This window comes from Siniperca chuatsi, linkage group LG6 (genome assembly GCF_020085105.1).
Source record: "Siniperca chuatsi isolate FFG_IHB_CAS linkage group LG6, ASM2008510v1, whole genome shotgun sequence".
NCBI lineage: Eukaryota > Metazoa > Chordata > Actinopteri > Centrarchiformes > Sinipercidae > Siniperca > Siniperca chuatsi.
Genome location: NC_058047.1, coordinates 32,248,394 through 32,267,885, shown reverse-complemented (window position 1 = coordinate 32,267,885; position 19,492 = coordinate 32,248,394). Strand labels below are relative to the sequence as shown.

Here is a 19,492-nt window from a genome sequence, read left to right as displayed (position 1 = left end):
ATTTCTTGAATGTATAACAAGACTAAAGGGAATGTTTACTAAGATGGGGCCCTTATTTTGGTGCCAATTGCATTTGTCCATATTAAGTGAAGGACTGCACTGCTTTTTGCCAGTAAAATGGAAGAAAAGTGGCATTGCTAAAAACTGTATTTGTGCTCCTACAATATGTATTTGAAGGGTGTTCCTATTTAGAGGAGGGAATAGAAATATACTATACTACTGCACCTACGGTATATTTATCATTGACCATGGGACTGGGAAAAACTGGTATAAAATCTGCAGCACTGTTTCAACGCACAGAGGAGAAGATCATAACCATGAGGTGACAGGAACATGAAGGAGTCTTTATGACGGTTGACATTGTTTGAGATGTCTTTGTCATGACAACTTGACATTAACCAAGAAAACATAACCAGTCATAAACATGCCATAGCAGGCCTTGTCATAAAGAGTTTCCTGATGGATACTTTTTGCTAAAGTAACGTTAGCTAACCTAACCACATTGGTTAGCTAAGTGTGAAGCACTTTGGGTATGATTGCTCGATAGACTGGTTGAGCCTGCTGGGTCTGTAATGTTGTTCATTCACCAGTCAGAGGCTTTAACCCGCCCCCTGACTTTTGATGAAGTTAACAGATTTATTCATTTTGCTGCAACAAGTTACACTATGGATAAATGAAAGTATACAGTATATAAACAAATAAATAGAATTCTAAATAGATAAATAAATGTGTGAATAAATGAATAAGTAAATAACTAAATTAATATACAAATGAATAAATAGACAAATAAATTTAACATTTATATATTTAATGTCTTATGGTGACAATTAAGCATTTTTAGTTATTCATTTATTTAAGCATTTTATTATAGATATTTTATTTATGTAGTTATATATTTAGTTTCAGCCCTTAAAACCCAGCATACTTTAGAGCTACACCTCACAAGACTTTTTTTTTGTTTAGGTTTTTTTCCCACATGATTTTATCTTTCTGTTTCCTTCAGTGGCCTGCTTGAATATGTATTTTTCCTGACATTTTTGATGGCTCACAGCAGGCCCAGTCTAGTGTGTTATGATTTAAGCAGCCAACAATACACGTTAAGTGCAACATTACATTTTCATAACTCCAGGAAGCCTTGAGACCACTGATCTTTTTGTTGTACTGACAACATTTCAATCAGCAGAGACAAGTGATTGAAGTAAAGATAGAATTTATTAAAACAGATGATGTGAGGTGTTAATCTTCAGTCTTTGGTGCTCAGACTCCACAAGGAGGTTTTTGGTGGTGGAGGGCGTCTGCCCTGAGCAGAGGCAGAATAAATCCCCCCGTGGAGTCCGGACACTGGTGGTGGTGGCTGATGACTCTGCTGAGGCTGAAGGCTGAGAGGTTGATGGGGTGATGAGCTGGAGAATCTGCGAGGACTGGGCGGAGATGGGGAGGTGGAGGGGCGCGCAACCGTTTCATGAACGTACTGAAAGCAGAGAGAATCATGATTTAAATGGACAGTAGTAGAATGATAGGTTGGCAATGAAGGTGTGTCACTGTGCTATTGGATAGATGAGACTAGCTGATGGAACAGCTGATGTCCCACATAGTGACAGCGGCAATAATAGTGCATGCATGCAGAATGAAAATACTATGCCTACGCATGCGGAAGTCTAGCCTTCCTGACTGAGCTTACGCTAGAGCTTCATTAGGGTATTTCACTAATATGTTCTCACATATAGCCACAATTGCAGGCCAATACATCCCTTCTCTTTAACCAGTATTCCATGTTCAGCAGCAAAGAACACTTTCTTTGGAGCTCCATTGCATGGCATGAAAGCAGTACAGCACCGATGAGGTGAAATGTTGGACAACTGGAAATTAACCTGTTGTTGTTGTTGTTGTTGTTGTTGAAATATTTCTCTGTTGACCAGTTTGGTGGTCCAGATAGTCCTCCTAGAAGAACGACAGCATCAGTCTTTCCGCAAATGCCCCAAAACAACATCTGTTTACCTTCAAGTGACAGCGCCCTCTAGTGCCCGTAGGAATTATCCCACGGGGGCGTATACGCTCCCAAACATCATGATGTCTTTAGAGCTTCATTACTCCTCAACGGTTTGAGCTAGAGACATGCTGTTTTTTTCTTGTTAAACTACAGAAATGAAGCTAACCTGGAAGCCCCTGTTTGTGCAATTATCAAAATTATTAATATGAATTAATAATTACGGGGCACCACCCTGGGATCAGGGACCAATACTACAGGGCAACTGCTCTTTAAAAGATATAATAGCATTTATTTAACCTTAGAACTGATTAATAATCAATAACTTCACAACAACAAGAATGTAAGGTGTGTGTGTGTGTGTGTGTGTGTGTGTGTGTGGGACAATAGAGAGGGGGGTGCGGGGAAGACGCCGGACATGACCACATGGGTCTTCGTCATACACAGAGCCAAAATGGCAGGCAAGCACACAACACTCAAACAAAGGGGCAGAGCAAAAATGGAGGACACACTCTATTTGTCCACAAGATAGCGTGCAGCTTAGCTGGTTATACTACCACACTATCTGGGTCGTTTGAGATGTGTGTGTAAGTCTATATGTACGTGGAAAGGCGTTTGGGTTAGTGGAGACAAAAGAAGGCACATAGAGTAAGGCACAAGGAGTCTCAATACAATAACTATTCCTTTGTCACAGACGAACCCAGCAGCAAACTTTCATTCAGCTAAAATAACACAGATCGTCCTACAGTGTGGTACCGACTCAAAATGGAATGTGCTGAACACGAAAACACACAGCAAAACAGGATGCGGCGGTCAGTTACTTCCCACAATAAGCAAAGCACAGCTACTGAATTGTCCCTAGCAATAATTTTGATAAAAAAATTTAAATATAACCACTGTTGTCTGTCAGTGTGTCTAGTCAATATATTTGGTACACAAACACCTAACAGTCAGCCGCAAATTAGTGAGAGAATAACACAAACCAAAAAGTACAACGGCGTATTAGGGCCACTGTTAGAAAACAATAACAATAATCTGAGATTTCGAGAATTAAGTCATAATATTATGAGGAAAAAAGTTGTAATATTGGAATAAAGTCATAATAGAATAGGTTGCTACAGTTATTTAGACTTGAAAAAAAGTTTGGACAGCGTCTTTCCTCTGACTGGCAGCTCTGTGTCTGTCTCTGCGTTCCCCTCGCTTAGAGACACCTTTGCTTTTTGGGATTGTCTCACTACTCCAGGAAGCTTCCCACTGAAGTGGCTGTGAGCCGCACTTTATAGGAGGTGGTGAAGTTACCATTTGTGTGGATTTGTGGTGTGATTTATGCCTGATCACAAGTGTTTTCAGTTTTGGTTTTCCACCTCAGATGAAGAGCAGCGCACGGCCACTTCCCTAAACTTTGTCTCATATAGTACACTCCCAAACGAGGTTGTGTGTCTGTCAGACGGTCTGAAGGGGATGCTACCATATCAGCAGAGCAATAACGTGGGCTCATGCAGAGCAGTGTATGGTAGGTAGATTATTATTTATATTATGACTTTATTCTCATTAAATTACGATTTTTTTCTCAAAATATTACAACTTTATTCGACTGAGTGACAAGGAGACACAGTCTGATATAGAGATTCCTTCTGTTTTAGATAACAGGACCCTGCCATATATAGAAATATCTCTCATTAACCACAAATTCATTTTCATTTTTGTTTTCTCAACAATAGGTTCAAAATTAAATTTACATTGTTGTTCTGCATTCTTACAAATAACACTGCTGAAGTATGTCACCTTTTCTTTAATTGGGATCCCACAACAATCTGAGATTTAATTGCAAATAAAACAGATTTATCCAACATTAGTAAACTCATTTCTACAACATTAGTAAACTCACTTATACAAGCCACTGCTTTTGAAACCTGACTCTGGTCTTTTAGAAAAATTGTAGTATCATCTGCTAATTGACACATTTTAAAATCCTTCCCTACTGCATTTATTCCTAGGAAGGAACAAATGGAGATACTGGACAGCCTTGTTTAATTCCACGATAAATATTCAATCTTTCTGAGGTACCATACATTAACTTCACCGAGCTGGAACAGCTATTATATCGTGTCTGAATTGTATTTTACTTTACTTTACTTTGGCTTTATAAATGAACTCCTGTTCATCGTGTCAAAAGCCTTGTAAAAGTCAATATTTAAAATAAAGCTTTCATCAGGTATTACATTATTATAATCTATCATATCCAGTATCAAACAAATATTATTAATGTATCTTCTGCCTAAAACCAGATTGCTCTTCATCTATTAATTGATTTAACCCTTGTGTTAGTCTTTTTGCAAAAATTAAAGCAAATAATTTCCCTTTGTTGTTAAGTAATAGGTCTCTAATTGTGTATGTATAGTCTCTCTGTCTGGTTTGGGAATTAATGTAACTACCCCTGCTTTAATGTAGTAGGAAGCTCACCCTTTTGAACAGAATCTCTAAACATGGCTAGTAAGAAAGGTGCCAAGCTTTGATATAATTCCCCTGTCAGAATTGTCATTACCTGGGGATCTGTTTTCTTTCAGACATTTAATAGTCAACAATTTCAGGTAACGATATCTCCTCTGACAAATCTCTAAATTCATCATTTATTTTGTTTATTCATTGAAATACTGTCTATGAAGGACTCAATATAAAAAAGTTGCAGGCGCTGAAGAATATAATTTTTGATCATATTGAGCTACATGTTGAGAAATTATTTTAGGATCATTAGTTACCACTAACCAACAACTTATTGTTGTAAATTCAGCATTTCTCTTATAACCCCCCCCAAAAAATTCTCACCATTTATGCCTTGATCTAGTTTTCTCCTCATAAATATTGTCTAACTGGCTCTGTAGCGAATTCATTCTGTACCTCTTGACGAGTTAAATTTCCACAGTTTTTCATTTTCAGATCTAAAATTTCTCTGATTTCCGTTTATTTTTGTATCTCCCAATGTTGAAACACCTATGCCCTTGATAACCACTTCTTCCTGACCTTGCATGTGAAATTTCATAGCTGTGTGACAAAGTATGCAGATTTTACAGCCAAAACACTGAGTTTCAGGTAAGAGTAACGTTCTGGACCAAGTCTACATTTTGATTAGAGCTGATACTGTTGGAGTTAGAGTGATGTAATTTGTATCATATTAGAGAGTTGTGTCTTACATAAAATGTGAGGCATTTCATCTATGCTCATTTCAAACCACCATGTTGCTACAGCAAAGGCAGTAAGGTGAAATATCCCTCCATCCCTTTTCTTCCGCAGTGGCAGCAGGGTAGTCCAGACATCCCACTCCCCAGCAATGTTTTCCAGCTCCTACTGGGGGATCCCAAGGAGTTCCCAAGCCAGATGAGATATATAGCGTAATCCTTCCAGCATGTTCTGTGTCTACCCCGGAGGCTCCTACCAATTGGACAAACCTGGAAAACCTCCAAAGGACGGCTTCCAGGATCCTGATCCGACATTGAACCACCTCAACTGGCTCCTTTTGACCGGAAAGTGCAGCGGCTCCATTCTGAGCTCCTTCCAATCTCTGAGCACAGACACCCGACTGAGGAAACTCGTTTCTGTGATTGTATCTGTGATCTCATTCTTTCGGTGACTACCCAAAGTTCATGACTACCGGTGAGGGTTGGAACGTAGACCGACTGGTAAATCCCTTCTCCGGTACAACGCTGCATTTCTCTGCCTGTCCATCTCCCACTCGGCCGTGAAAAAGACCCCGAGGTGCTTGAAATCAGCAACAAATAATGCAAATTAAAAAGATAATCCAAATACCTAGGGCACCAATAGTTGTGTTAAATGATGTTCATGCAACAGAGGGCCCTGGGCTGGAATCAAACTCGGGCTGCTGTGGTAAGGACTCAGCCTAAGTACATGGTGAACGCTCTACTAGATGAGCTACCGGGGAGCTCTTTCTATGGTCTAAGAAAATCTTTGTGTGTGTGTCCACACTCCCTCGGCCATTTATTAAAATTTAAATCCTAATCGCTCCATTTAAATTAATTGAGATAATGAATAAAACAGTCCCATTAAAACTGCACTGCACTCAACAGTGTTGAGTCACTTTCACACACACAGCAATGAACACTGCTGCTGATGCCTCAGAACCTTGTATGTATTTGTTTTGTCTTTTTCTCATTTCTTTGTCACAGTTACAATGACTGAATGGATCAACAAAATACAGTACATTATATTAAAAACACCTTTGCTGTTGTCAACATTTCTCAGTCTCAGTGCATAAAAGGCATTTATGTATCACATTACAACCACATCTCCTAGAAATTATGTTTATGTACTACAAATTTGCAACACCAAATACGTCTTGAAGGAAACGTAATGCTGACCAGATTACATTTTCTATGAACATAATGAGGAAATTATGTTAATTTACGTATCTGAGAAGTTGCAAAAATGTTGATACTGTAAAATGTTCACTGACAATGTATTTCATTTATTTTCTGCCAAAATATCCAATCTTACAATATCAACAATATCTGCTTTTAGTGACTACATCACTATTTAGCTTGTTTATGGTTATGTTCAGGCACTCACAGCAATGACTTGAAGCACAAGACACAATGTGTTTATTAACTTCTAAGTGAAGCCACGATTCTTCCCTAACCTTAACCAAAGTGTTGCCTAAAAACTAACCACAGACGGGAGTTAGGACATGAACCCCTGTGTCTGGTGTCAAAGTGAACTTTGTACGCTCACCATCCACCACGACCACCTCCCTGCGACTCTGCTGCACTACATAAATGTAGAACTTCTTTCTGGTGGTAGCTGAGTGGTAGCTTCTGTGCTACCACCAGATCTCAACCCAACTGAACACCTATAGGAGGTTTTGCAGTGACATGTTAGTTAACATTCTCCACCATCAACCAAGCACCACCAAGCATGTGGTGGTTCTGGTTAAGGTTAGGAAATGCCTCCAGGGACTTAATGTAAGTCAATGCAATTCTCCTAAGTGATTAAAACCAGTTAGTATGTGGATGTTGCTGCTGCGGTCCGGCGGAGAGTCCGGGGGCGAGAAGCTGCTGCGGTCCGGCGGAGAGTCCGGCAGAAAGGAGCTGCTGCGGTCCGGTAGAGAGTCCAGCAGCGAGGAGCTGGTGCGGTCCAGCGGAGAGTCCAGCGGTGAGAAGCTGCTGCCTTCCTGCAGGGGGTGCCGGCACTGGGACTGGATGCGGTGGCGGAGCTGGAACTGGAGGCAGCAGTGGAGCAGGAACTGAAGGCGTCGACGGAGCAGGCGAGCAGCTAGGCGGCAGAGCTCTGGTGCAGGCAAGCCGCAGATTAGTAGGCTGGAGATTGGCCGGTAGAGGTGCGGGCTGAGGACTGGCTGACGAATCCATGACTGGGTTGCTGAACGCTTTCCAGAGGTGTGTTGCAAAATGGCGAAAAGATTGGGTGATAGCCTCATCTCGCGACCAGATGTCTGCTGCCCAGCAGAGCGCTGGTCCGTCGAGCCAGGAAACCAAGACGGCCACCTTGGATCGCTCAGTGGGATACTGGTGTGGATACAGGCTGAAGACCAGGAAACACCGCAACAAAAATCCCTCGCAGTCCTCTGCCGAGCCTGAGAAGGTCTTTAGTTGGGCAACCGTGCTATAACCTAGGGGTGGAGAAGGAGTGCCTAAGGAAGTGCTGGTTGGAGTGACAGGTGGAGGATGGGTCATCAGACCTCCTCCAGGTCCGGGAAGGGGTCATCGGGCTCAGGGCTGTCATCCTTTCGGTTGGTCTGACCTTCTGTTATGGACAGGCAGGGGACACTGAGATGGATACGGAATATTCTTTATTGGATGACAGCCCGATAGTACAGGTATATAGATAGGGAAGTCTGTAGGAGGGAAGACTCGCTGGAGAAGGAGATCGCTGGAGACAGGAGATCGCTAGAGACAGGAGAACGCTGGAGACAGGGGATCACTGGAGACAGGGGATCGCTGGAGAAGGGAATCGTTGGAGATAATTATCATGCTGCATAGCATAGGGAGTCCTAGGTACGTACGAACAAGGTCGGACACATACTGAGGTGAGTGCAGGGCTTTTATGCTGGCTGTGATTGGGATCTAATGGGGAGCAGGAGTGTGATTGGGAGCAAGTGTGGATGATTGGTGGGTGGTGGAGCCTGGCATATCCATGACAAATGGTGGGTGGCCATCCGCCGCTTCATTATGTGGGAGGTCAGTGCCACCGGTCTGTTGTCCTTGGAGCCACTTGGACGCGGCGTCTTCGGCACAGGAACGAGGCAAGATGTCTTCCACAGAACAGGGACCCTTTGAAGACTCAGGCTCAGGTTGAAGACATGTTGAAGGACTCCACATAGCTGGGGGGCACAGGCTTTTAGCACCCCGGGGCTAACTCCATCGGGGCCTGCAGCCTTGTTTGAGTTAAGTTTCATCAGCTGTCCTCTCACCTGGTCAGTAGTCAGGCACACAGCAGAGGTTACAGGTGGTGGAGGGGGGAGTCATTAGTGTGAAGAGGGCCGTTAGCCTGATAGGGGAGGGGGGAGCAGAGTACTCAGAGGAGCTTGAGGGCCAACAGCAGCTGAGTTAGAGGGGGGATGAGCAGGAGCCGGTGTGTCAAACCTGTTAAAGAACAGATTAAGTTCGTTGGCCCTGTCCAAGCTGCCTTCAACTCCTCTGCTGCCAGTCGATCTGAAGCCAGTGATGCTCTTCATGCCTCTCTCACGTTGTTGTCCAGCTTCCTCCTGTACTTCTCCTTGGCCTCCCTGATCTTCACCTTCAGGTCGGCCTAGATTGCCCTCACCTCCTCCCTATTACCATCAGTAGGCCCTCCTCTTGGCATTCAGGATGTCCTTGATGTCCTTTGTTACCCATGGTCATTCGGATAACAATGGACCATCTTAGTTGAAGTTAATGTAGCCAGTATTGCACTCAGTGAGCCCATTAATGGGCTCCATGAGGCTCACGGAGTGCATCCCAGTTTGTCATTTCAAAACATTCCTGCAGTGTCTCATAGGCCTCCTCCGACCATCTCCTCATTGTCCTTGTGGTCGCAGGCTGCCTTTTAACCAGAGGCACATAGCAGGGTTTGAGATGAACCAGGTTGTGGTCTGACCTACCCGGGGGGGAGGGTCCTCTCTAATAGGACAACTCACATACTGTGTTAAATTTGTGAGTGTTGTTGAAACACTGACATGGTTGAAGTCATCCGAGATTAATATGAGTGCACTCGGGTGTTGAGTCTGTAGTTGTGCTATGCTGGTGTGAATGGCATTGCACGCCGATGCTAGGTTAGCAGAGGGGGGGATGTAAACAGCTACAACAATGGAATGTGAGAATTCACATGGCAGATAATATGGCCCACAGCTAACAGTTCAATGTCCGGGCTACAGATACTCTGCTTGATAGTAACGTGACCAGGGTTACACCATCTGTTGTTAACTAGAACAGCAAGCCTGCCGCCTTTCCACTTACCCCTCCCGGTGTGATCCCTGTCAGCCCGAACAGTCTGAAAGCCATCGATGGAAACATTATGATCCAGGATATCCTGGTGTAGCCATGTCTCTGAGAAGCACATCAAACTACACTCACGGAACTCCGTCTGACTCCGGGCTAATGCCGTTAGTTACTCTCATTTTCATAAAGAGCGTAGTTTAAATTATACTTACACACAAGTTACCCAAGTTTGGAAGAAGAAGATATGATGGTGCCTGACCATTAAGGGCTTTGTAGGTGAGGAGAAGGATTTTAAATTCTATTCCGGATATTACAGGGAGCCAGTGCAGAGAAGCTAATATTGGAGAAATATGATCTCTTTTCCTAGTTCTTGTCAGTACGCGTGCCGCAGCTTTCTGGATCAACTGGAGAGTTTGAAGGGACTTATTCGGACAGCCTGATCATAAGGAATTGCAGTAGTACAGCCTAGAAGTAACAAATGCATGGACTAGTTTTTCTGCATCATTTTGAGACAGGATGTGCCTGATTTTGGCAATGTTACATAGGTGAAAAAGGCAGTCCTTGAAGTTTGTTTCATGTGGGAGTTAAAGGATAAATCCTGATCAAAGATAACTCAGAGGTTCCTTACGGTGCAGCTGGAGGCCAGGACAATGCCATCTAGAGGAACTATATCTTTAGATAATGTGTCTCGGAGGTGTTTGGGACCAAGTACAATAACTTCAGTTTTGTCAGAGTTTAACGTTAGAAAGTTGCAGGTCATCCAGGTCTTTATGTCCTTAAGGCATGCTTGAAGTTTAGTTAACTGGTTAGTTTCATCTGGCTTGATCGATAGATATAAATGGGTATCATCTGCATAACAATGAAAGTTTATGGAGTGTTTCCTAATAACATTGTCTAGAGGAAGCATATATAAGGTGAATAGAATAGAAGGTTAGATATAGGTCTATAGTTGGCTAAAACCCCTGGATCAAGAGTGGGCTTTTTAAGAAGTGGTTTAATTACAGCTACTTTAAAGGATTGTGGTACATAGCCTGTTAATAAAAACAGATTGATCATATCCAGTATAGAAGTGCTAACTAAGGGTAAAACGTCTTTAAGCAACCTAGTTGGAATGGGGTCTAAGAGACAGGTTGATGGCTTAGATGAAATAATTGTCGAAGTTAGTTGAAGAAGGTTGACAGGAGCAAAGCAGTCAAAATATATATCAGGTTTTACAGTTGTTTCTGAGGTTCCTATGTTTAAAGACAAGTCGGTACCAGTTTAAGGCAGGACTTGATGAATTTTTTTTCTAATAGTCTAAAAGTTTTATTATAAATAAAACTCATGCATTCGTTACTACTGAGGGCTGTAGTAATACATGGTTCAATAGAGCTATGACTCTCTGTCAGCCTTGTACAGTGCAGAAAAGAAACCTGGGGTTGTTTTAAATTTCTTCTATTAATGATGAGCAGTACGCTGCTCTGGTATTACAGAGGGCTTTCCTATATGTTTTAAGACTATCTTGAGAGGCTAAACGAGATTCTTCTAGGTTGTTGGAACGCCACTTCCTTTCAAGTTTTCATGATAGTTTTCATACACTACTGTACAACAGTAGTCTGTGCTTTTTCGTTTCTCTCCTCTCTCCTTTTCTCGCTTTCAGCAGGTATTTCTGCCTCCGGATCTGCAGAGACTGGATCTGTGGTTGTGGGCTACCTGCTGCCACCGTGTTCCTGCTCGGCGGCTGCTGCTACAGTTGTTGTTGTTGGCTCTGTTGCTAATACTGACATTATTTTTCCTATAGCTGTCATTCCTATTATTAGTAATTTATTAATATTAACACTACAATTACTATTTAAAAAAAATAAAAATTCTAGGTGGTATTTGGATTTTGCCTCCCTTTCTCCCACCTGATTAAACAGTACATCATGTAAAATAGGAAAACATAATACAGGAAGATGTCCATTCTGTGATCAAGAAGAAACTTTAGAACATGTTATGATTTACTGTCCAAAATATGATGCTGACAGAAGAGAACTGACCGTGAATCTTAAAGAAATAAAGATTAGGTTTGGTCATTAGGTCATTCTCAATTGTGAAAAATGGTCTGAGAACTCAGAAATTTAAGCTAGTCTGTGTTAGTCTGTGTTGCTTAGGCCCTGCCCTCAGGGAGGAGAATATAGCTATGTTGTGTTTAGTTGTGCCTCTTAAAGGAAGTTTTTTCTTGCCACTGTTGCCAAATGCTTGCTCATGGTGGGATTTGTTGGGTCTCTGTAATTAATATTATAAAGAGTTCGTTCTAGACCTGCTCTATAGGAAAAGTGCAGTAAAGTGAGATAACTTCTGTTATGAATTGGCACTATATAAAACAATTGAAGTTGTTTTGTTTTGTTTTGTTTTTTTCATCTCAGTTTATTTTCTTTTATTTAATCATTAGTGAATGTACAGTTAGAGTCCCTATCCACACCATACCAGTTGGTGGCGGTAATGCAACATAACGTTGATTGCCAACCGCCATAAAACTTTACAAAGAAGAAGAAGAAGAAGAAGAAGAAGAAGAAGAAGAAGAAGAAGAAGAAGAAGAAGAAGAAGAAGGACAAGGACAAGGACAACGAGGAGAACAACAACACCGGTCTGACCGTTGGTAAAGTGGCATGAAATCATTTAAGAGCTAATTATTAAAAATTCGTATTCCCATAACACATTTTCCTTATACAGTTTTTCACATTATCAACTTTATAGTGTAAGTTACATGTTTACAAAATGTTTGCCTCCGTAGTTAATCATATACGAGCTAGCTAGCATTTGTTATTGTTAGCTAATCGTCGTTAGCTTATTGATTTTAAATTAATATCGTGTTTAAAACATGAAATGTATGATATGTGTTTGATATCCTAAACAATAAATCTGGTGCCATACCTCTTGGGTAACGTTATAGGAATAGTAACTCTAAGCAATATTTAACTAACTTTTTACTTTGCCTCGATTACTGTAACAGCCTGTTCACTCGTCTTAATCTAAAAACTCTGACAGACTGCAGACTGTACAGGACTCAGCTGCTCGGCTGTAAACCAGGACCGAGAGGTGCGACCACATCACACCTGGTTCAGCCTCTCTACATCGGCTCCCTGTTGGTTTCAGGATTGATTTTAAGATCTTGTTGATTACTTTTAAGGCTCTTCATGGCTCCAGACTATATTGTAGACCTTTTAATCCCTTATGAACCTTCATGTAGTTTTGAGATCTTCAGGCTCTTCTGACTATTCAGGAGTCCAGGATGAAAACTAAGGGGGACAGAGCTTTTGCCATCAGGGACCCGAGGCTCTGGTCTGAGTCAGTGTCAGAGTCTTCGTTTAAGCCTCTTCTCAAAACACATCTGAAAGCAGATCCTGGTTTTACCTGAACTGGCTGTTTGTTTTATTGCTTTTATGTATTTTATCATTCACTGTGGTATTTTATTTCCCACTTTGTACTTATGATTTATTTATTTATTTAACTATTTAATTTAACGCTAAGGTTAGCAAGTTAACGTTACTTTAGGTGCGCTAACATGCTGTGAAGCGTTACATAAACACCATCAAATAGTATTGATGTTTTTGGCATCACTGGGCAACTTCAGTTTAAGTTAATTTACAGAAGCAGTCACAGAGGTGAGGTTAAGTATAATTTTAAGGTGTACTATTAGCTACTTTTCAGCGTTTCTAACTAATAAACAAGTCTTCCTGTAACAGCTAATATGTTTAACTGCTATATTTTTGGCAGAGGCTCCTGTCAGTGTGGGAGCAGCAGCACAGACCAAGACAGCACCTGTCAGTCACCAGTCCTGATGTCAGCTGTACAGTTGAGAGCCATTCTGCAGGAATATGTTTGTTGGCTGGTAAATGTCTTCTTCTTTTTTAAACATCTGCTGCATGCGATAATCAGAAAGCTTTCAGTGGCAGATAAAAGACCGAAGCCCGAAAATATTTAGATCTGACTAAGATTAAATTTGGATTAAAACAAACTGTAGCAGTTAAAATAAGTGTTGACTAGAAGTGGTGTGAAAATGTTCTTGGGAGCTTTCTTTCATTGAGATGGATGAAATGCATACATACAAAGTGTTTTGTTTCCATGTCAGTCATGATGTTGGAGTCCAAATACTGTCATGATATCATAACACACAGAGCTGCCTCTGTGTCGCTTTAGCACTCTGTCTGCCTCAGCACTGAATGTGCAAGAGGAGATTACAAACTGCACCAGGCAGCAGAATGTCCTCATCAAGAGTCCTGGAGACAACAGGAGTAAGTGTCAGAGTTTCAGTCAGAATATCTTTTAACAGTTCTATTCATTTTACTTGCCTATTAAAATTGAGAAAAGGTTAGAGGAATAATAGGTTTGAGTACTCTGTGATTGTTAGATGCATCACTGTTTACAGCTAATCTCCTGAAGCCACCTGAAGGTCAGGATGTAGCAGACTCAGGGTGTGGTTTTAAATACTGCCTCATAGCATGTGGAAGATATTACCTGTAAAGGAAAGCACATCTCCTGCAGGTAGACACACACACACACACTCTTTCGGGACCGTTGGGGCTCAATAATTCTGCACTCTGAAATGGGCCATTCTGTATAATGCATTTTACTTTTGATACTTTAGGTTTTGCTGGAAATACTTCTGAGTACTTCCTCCACCACTGTCAGTAAGATTTACTTGATTCATTCACTAATACTTAGTGCATGTGCCTTAAAATTAATGTGTTTTAATGTAAACAAATGCCATTGGAGGGTACCTAACGTTACCAAAACATATATTGATAACATATTTTCTAAAGATATTAAGACATTTATTTGCACTTTATTACACCCCTGACGGACATATTCAGCTCTGTTTGGTCAGCAGATCAGTTAAAATGCTGCAGGGAGGAATAGTACAAACAGAAACAGCCACAGTGAGCTGAAAGGGCTTACTGTGGTTTGTGACCAGCACACCTCCATCACGTCATCAAGCTAAACCACTTCACCTTGCTGTGTGATGCAGTGGGAAAACACCTGCACCGTGTCAGTGTGGCTCCACTGCTTGCGGCTGTTCACAGCGTGACTCGCCGCAACTAACTATTCAATTCAGTTTTATTTATATAGCGGCAATTCATAACAGAAGTTATCTCATTGCGCTACCCCCCCCACAATGGAGAAACCCTCATGTAGAACTGAGTGAAATCATTTTACAATATATTTATATGTGCCCGGTCACATATAACTACACATTGCTTCTTAAATGTAGAGATGTTCATACACCTACATGCACTGTAGTCTTTGTAGCAAATATGAATTATATTGTTCTAGAGGGTTTATGAAATTGCACTGTTACAATGGCTTAACCTCATAATGAAAGACACATCATTTTTAACTTGTCTAGGACATGCAAAACACACAGTTCCTACTGTAGTGTGACTGCTGTGTACAGATCCTAGCTGAGAAGCAGCGCTGCAGTGAGCAACAGAGATCAGAGCCCGAGCAGCAGTGCTGTCCTGTGGCCACCGAACAGCTGGGGAAGGGACTTCACTCTGCAGCTCTACACCTAAACACTTCACCTGTGTGTGGCTCCTTTTTCTTCTTCATCCTCGCAAACCAAACCGACCTGTTACACTACACTGGGCTACATAATTTTACACCAGTTCCTAAATGTTTGTCAGTGTTGGTATGTACACTTATTTATGATGTTATTGTGACTGATTCTGCTTATCTGTGTTTAATTCAGTTGAGGTGAAGACTGGTGGAAGCTGGCCAGCAGACAGTATGAGCTTGCTTTCTTGGGCTGGAGGGGTGCATGGTCTTCCCCTAGATCTGTTGATGTAGCACTGGTGTCTGTGGGAGGCTACATAAGAACACAAGGTAAGTGATGCTGGCAGACACCTCTCATCCTTAAAGAGCCTGTAAGCTTTCTAGACTGGATCCTGTAACGCTGACTGTTCAGTTGTGTCTTCTTTGTTTGATGTTTACTTTTTTTCTGTCCAAGGCCAAATTGAGTGTGATGACGAGGCTGATGGGTCCTGTGATGTGTGCTACCTCTGATTTCCTGTAAGTACCAAATACATGCATTTCTTGTTTATGAACTGCGAAACTAGTGCACTCTCAACATTAGTGCAGTTAACTTTAGATTGCTAGTATATTTTATAGAACTGGGACTCACTTCCACAGAGGTTATTAGGTCATATAGCAGATGTATTCAGTGAAAGCTTTGGGTCTGCTGGAATTGACTGGCTATGGGTAAACACAAAGAGGTGGTATTGTCTGTTGCATCCAGCCGCTGACGGTGGCTTCAACAAGATGCAAGAGCAAAATGAAAGAAAACGTTTTGGCACGTGCTTTGTTTATATGGCAAACATTCAAACAGTTGTTTTCTGCCTTTTGTTACAGATGGTGCTGAGTGTTCGTGAAACTCCATTTGGAAATGAGCTGCTGTTTGTTAGCTCACCACAGGGTGGCTGTGGGTAACTGTGTCCTCACTATGTTGGTGTGAGCACCATCTTTGGGCCAACTTGCACTGATGCACAATATTTTGATGAAGTAGATCTTTCACTGTGTGTGAGATCCTTACTTACTTCCTAGTGAGGTGCTCTTCCACATTAGTGAGTCTTTAACAACCTGTCTATAATTATGTGTCTTCTGCTGATATCTACTGTACATCTTTACAGCACAATCCCAGCATTTCTGGAGAATCTTAAGCTCTGATGTTAGAAAGGCTCAACTTTGGAATTGGTTAGTAACCCTGCAGTTTACATCTGCAGATCAAAAACCTGTTGGTGCTCGTCAGATGTGTGAGATCTGGATGGCTGCTAAATTAATTTTATCATTTACTATAACCTCCTTTATAGACTTATGGTAACTGATGAAAACTGATACAATGCCCACAAATTAAATATCTAGAAAGAAATACAGTTGATTTTTAGGATAGAAAGATGAACATTAGCTGTGCAATTACACATCCTGCCATGACTCTAATGGGAATATGATACAAAACAAAAAAGCCAGTTCAGACTTTTTGGAATGAAACACACTTTAATCACTAATTTTTATTAAGATTCGTATTACTTTTAAACTGAAATGATATCTTTTAGCCCATCAAAATTTAAAAGCTCTGGAAACTTTTGAAAGTTCAGAGGACAACAAGCCACTAACTGTACTTGAGATCTGGTTTTGAGGGATAAAATAAACAAATTTAGATTTTTGGGGGGTATTGTTGCAATGACCAGTGGTGACTGTTCGCCCCAAGAATGGTGCTGTGCTCATAGTATAACACTGAATAACACTGAATAACAATTGCGCTATTAGATATGATTGTTTAGTAAATTAGAAAATTGATTTTATTACTGTATTATCACCATTATTTCAATAAATTCAGATCACTCTAACTCTCTTACTAATCTTTATTGTCAATATTATTTACTCACTATTTTCCTGTTATTCTGATTGCTCTTGTTAGTATGATATTGATAAGGTGCCTGAAAAATAACGTTTTATACTGCTATGTATTTGTAGTGCTATTGTTAGTATGAAGTAATTGCTGGCAGTGTTCGGTTGTGTTAATTGAAAGCCGGGACAACGCTGAAGTGGTGCATCTCTCAACTCTGCTTGGAGGTTGCCCCCACTGACCGAAGGGGGGAAGCTGAAAGAAACTGACGCCGGGTTTGGGGTTTTAGGGCCGTAATAACAAGATGTATTACCGTCTCTAAAACTAGTAAACAAGGATTTCCATAGACAAATCTCAGTGCTGCTGGCTGTGAAGGCTCTGCAGCCCTTGACATTACATACCATTTCCCATTGACTTCCAAGTACCAATTTCTTTTGCACCTGCCCAGGTTAGACTGTGGATGAGCATGAAATTTACTAAACTGTCGCCAAATGCTTGCTCGTGGTGGGATCTGTTGGATCTCTGTAAATAACATTATAAAGAGTTCGGTCTAGACCTGCTCTATAGGAAAAGTGCAATGAGATAACTTCTGTTATGAACTGGCGCTATAGAAATAAAATTGAATGTCCCTTGACAAACTGTAATGATAAGCTGTATTCTGAAGGACACGGTTCTCAGAGTAACCTTTTGTCACTCTGGTCTAAATGCATGTGGGAGAAGTTTGTCCTCAGGGCTGCTGCGGTTAGATGGCCCTGTTGCCACCGCGATAGACAGCGGGTGAATGAAGGCGATGAATGAATGGATAGCTGAGCTGATGAAGACATTCGTCACAGTCAAAGCTGTATGGTGTCATGTTTTTTATGGTATGAGCTAGTAAATGGTAACATTGCCTGAAGGCTAGGGGAACGTTTTGTCTGTGGTAAAAAATACGCTACGCGGATCGTCTCGCCATTCGAAAATTGTTTGCTAGGGTGTCCAATGACAAGCCTGTGTCAAATCAATGTAATATATTCATATACAACTACTTTGCACGGGCTACATATGCTTTGTCCACCATTAATGGTTTTATGGTTGTGTTTAGGCAACTCAGACAGACTGGGATCTTGGTTAAAAGCTTGGTTAAGCAGCTGCTAGCTAGTGGAACTAGATGACCATGGATTTCATATAAGCTTAACTATTTAAGTTAAGCTTATATTACTAAGTGGAGGAAAACTTTGGCCCCAAAAGCTCTACTTCTGAGAATATGTTTATAGAACTAAAACTTGCATTGCAAGGAATAACAAAATCACTGGTTTGTGTCGCCTGATTATTGTGAGAGTGTGTAAAAGATGTTAGAGTTTGGCTGCTAATAAGTGCCAGTGTAGTTCATGCTTTAGTTTTAACCTCATCCAACCTCCACCTATACTCCTACACTCCCCATCCGATACACACAAACACACTTACACATACCTCTGTGTACTAACACCCTCTCATATGTCTCATAGCACTCCAGTAAATTAATTATCCTCACATACACATGCACTCACATGTACACACATATATCCACATCCATACACATATATACTGGTAAAATAGCTTGCTCTAAATGAACTCACAAGCAAAAGTATACACACACATCCTGCCATCGCCTCTGAGGTTTGCGCAGATTCTCGCCTGTTCCAGCAATTACACCATGGTGTTAATTTCTTCAGGTTTTTGACAAGCCTCCAAGCTAAAGCTTGTTCTTTGTGTAAGTGCTTTTTCTGAACTTCTCCCTATCTCTGCAGATTAGTCAGGGAGCAAATTACCTGCCTGCACAAAAAAAGCACAGTCCTACACATTTTGCTGTGCTTGGTGTACAGATCTCCTTTTGAAGACAGGCTATGTTATTTCCCCTAGCCCTGCAGCGGTCCTGGCATGCAAATCATCATAAAATTGAATTTAAAAAACTGCACATGTACTCCAGGTGCTCTTATCAGCGTCTGCACAAACTGCATACAGATCAGACCAGGATCACACACCACAGCAAAGGTCTCCACGTAAAAGGCTGGCTAATTGCTAATTAGGTCGCGAGGTCTGAAGCAGGCTCGGCTAACAAGAATTAAAATCCGGGGGCGCCTCATGCCTGTGAAGTGTCTCTGGCTTCCTGGTGACATGCCCCGGAGCAGAAACACACTGATAAACACCATTGCTACAGTTCAGCTCTGCACAGCTGCTTCATAACATCACATAATGGCTAAAACATGTCAAATGATTTTTGCTTTTCAGTGACACTGACATGCAGTCATTCCACTGAATGGGATGTGTTCGAGGTGCATGGAGAGATGCACCAGATGAGGCCAGGCATTTACACAAGGATGCACAACACATTTTCACAACAGACAGATATCTATTCCAACATGGCATCTCCCCATTTACATCTAGGAGTTGAAAATCTATTTTGAATCTGTCTAATTGCTTTTACACATAGACAGATAATGAGACAGTGGGCACCTGGGCACAGATGCATATAACGCCCCCACCTCGTGGCCATTTCGGGACCTTTTTGAGGTATTTTGTGGTTTAAAATTTAAAGTAAAAAAGAAGGTAAAATGTATTTTTGCAAAGAAATGAGTACATATATATGCCTGGTGTTTGTTTTGACTTGTGTAGCCTATTCACCTGGTCAAAATTCTAATTACCAAAATAACCAAATCAATTTTAAGTTTGATTTATTTT

General features: G+C 41.3%; 1 long non-coding RNA gene across 10 annotated transcripts; it reads left to right on the top strand.

Annotated features, from left to right (window-relative positions):
* Positions 1-11,934: 11,934 nt before the first annotated feature.
* On the top strand, positions 11,935-16,804 carry LOC122877794. 10 transcript variants are annotated; one of them, XR_006378346.1, is made up of 9 exons: positions 11,935-12,052; positions 13,171-13,285; positions 13,594-13,688; positions 13,823-13,938; positions 14,042-14,084; positions 14,801-14,977; positions 15,143-15,276; positions 15,401-15,462; positions 15,802-16,804. It is a non-coding gene; the product is annotated as an uncharacterized LOC122877794 (long non-coding RNA). The 10 variants fall into 10 exon arrangements; XR_006378345.1 differs by having other exon boundaries at positions 13,594-13,938; positions 14,042-14,080; XR_006378344.1 differs by having other exon boundaries at positions 13,594-13,938.
* The last annotated feature ends 2,688 nt before the right edge of the window (positions 16,805-19,492 follow it).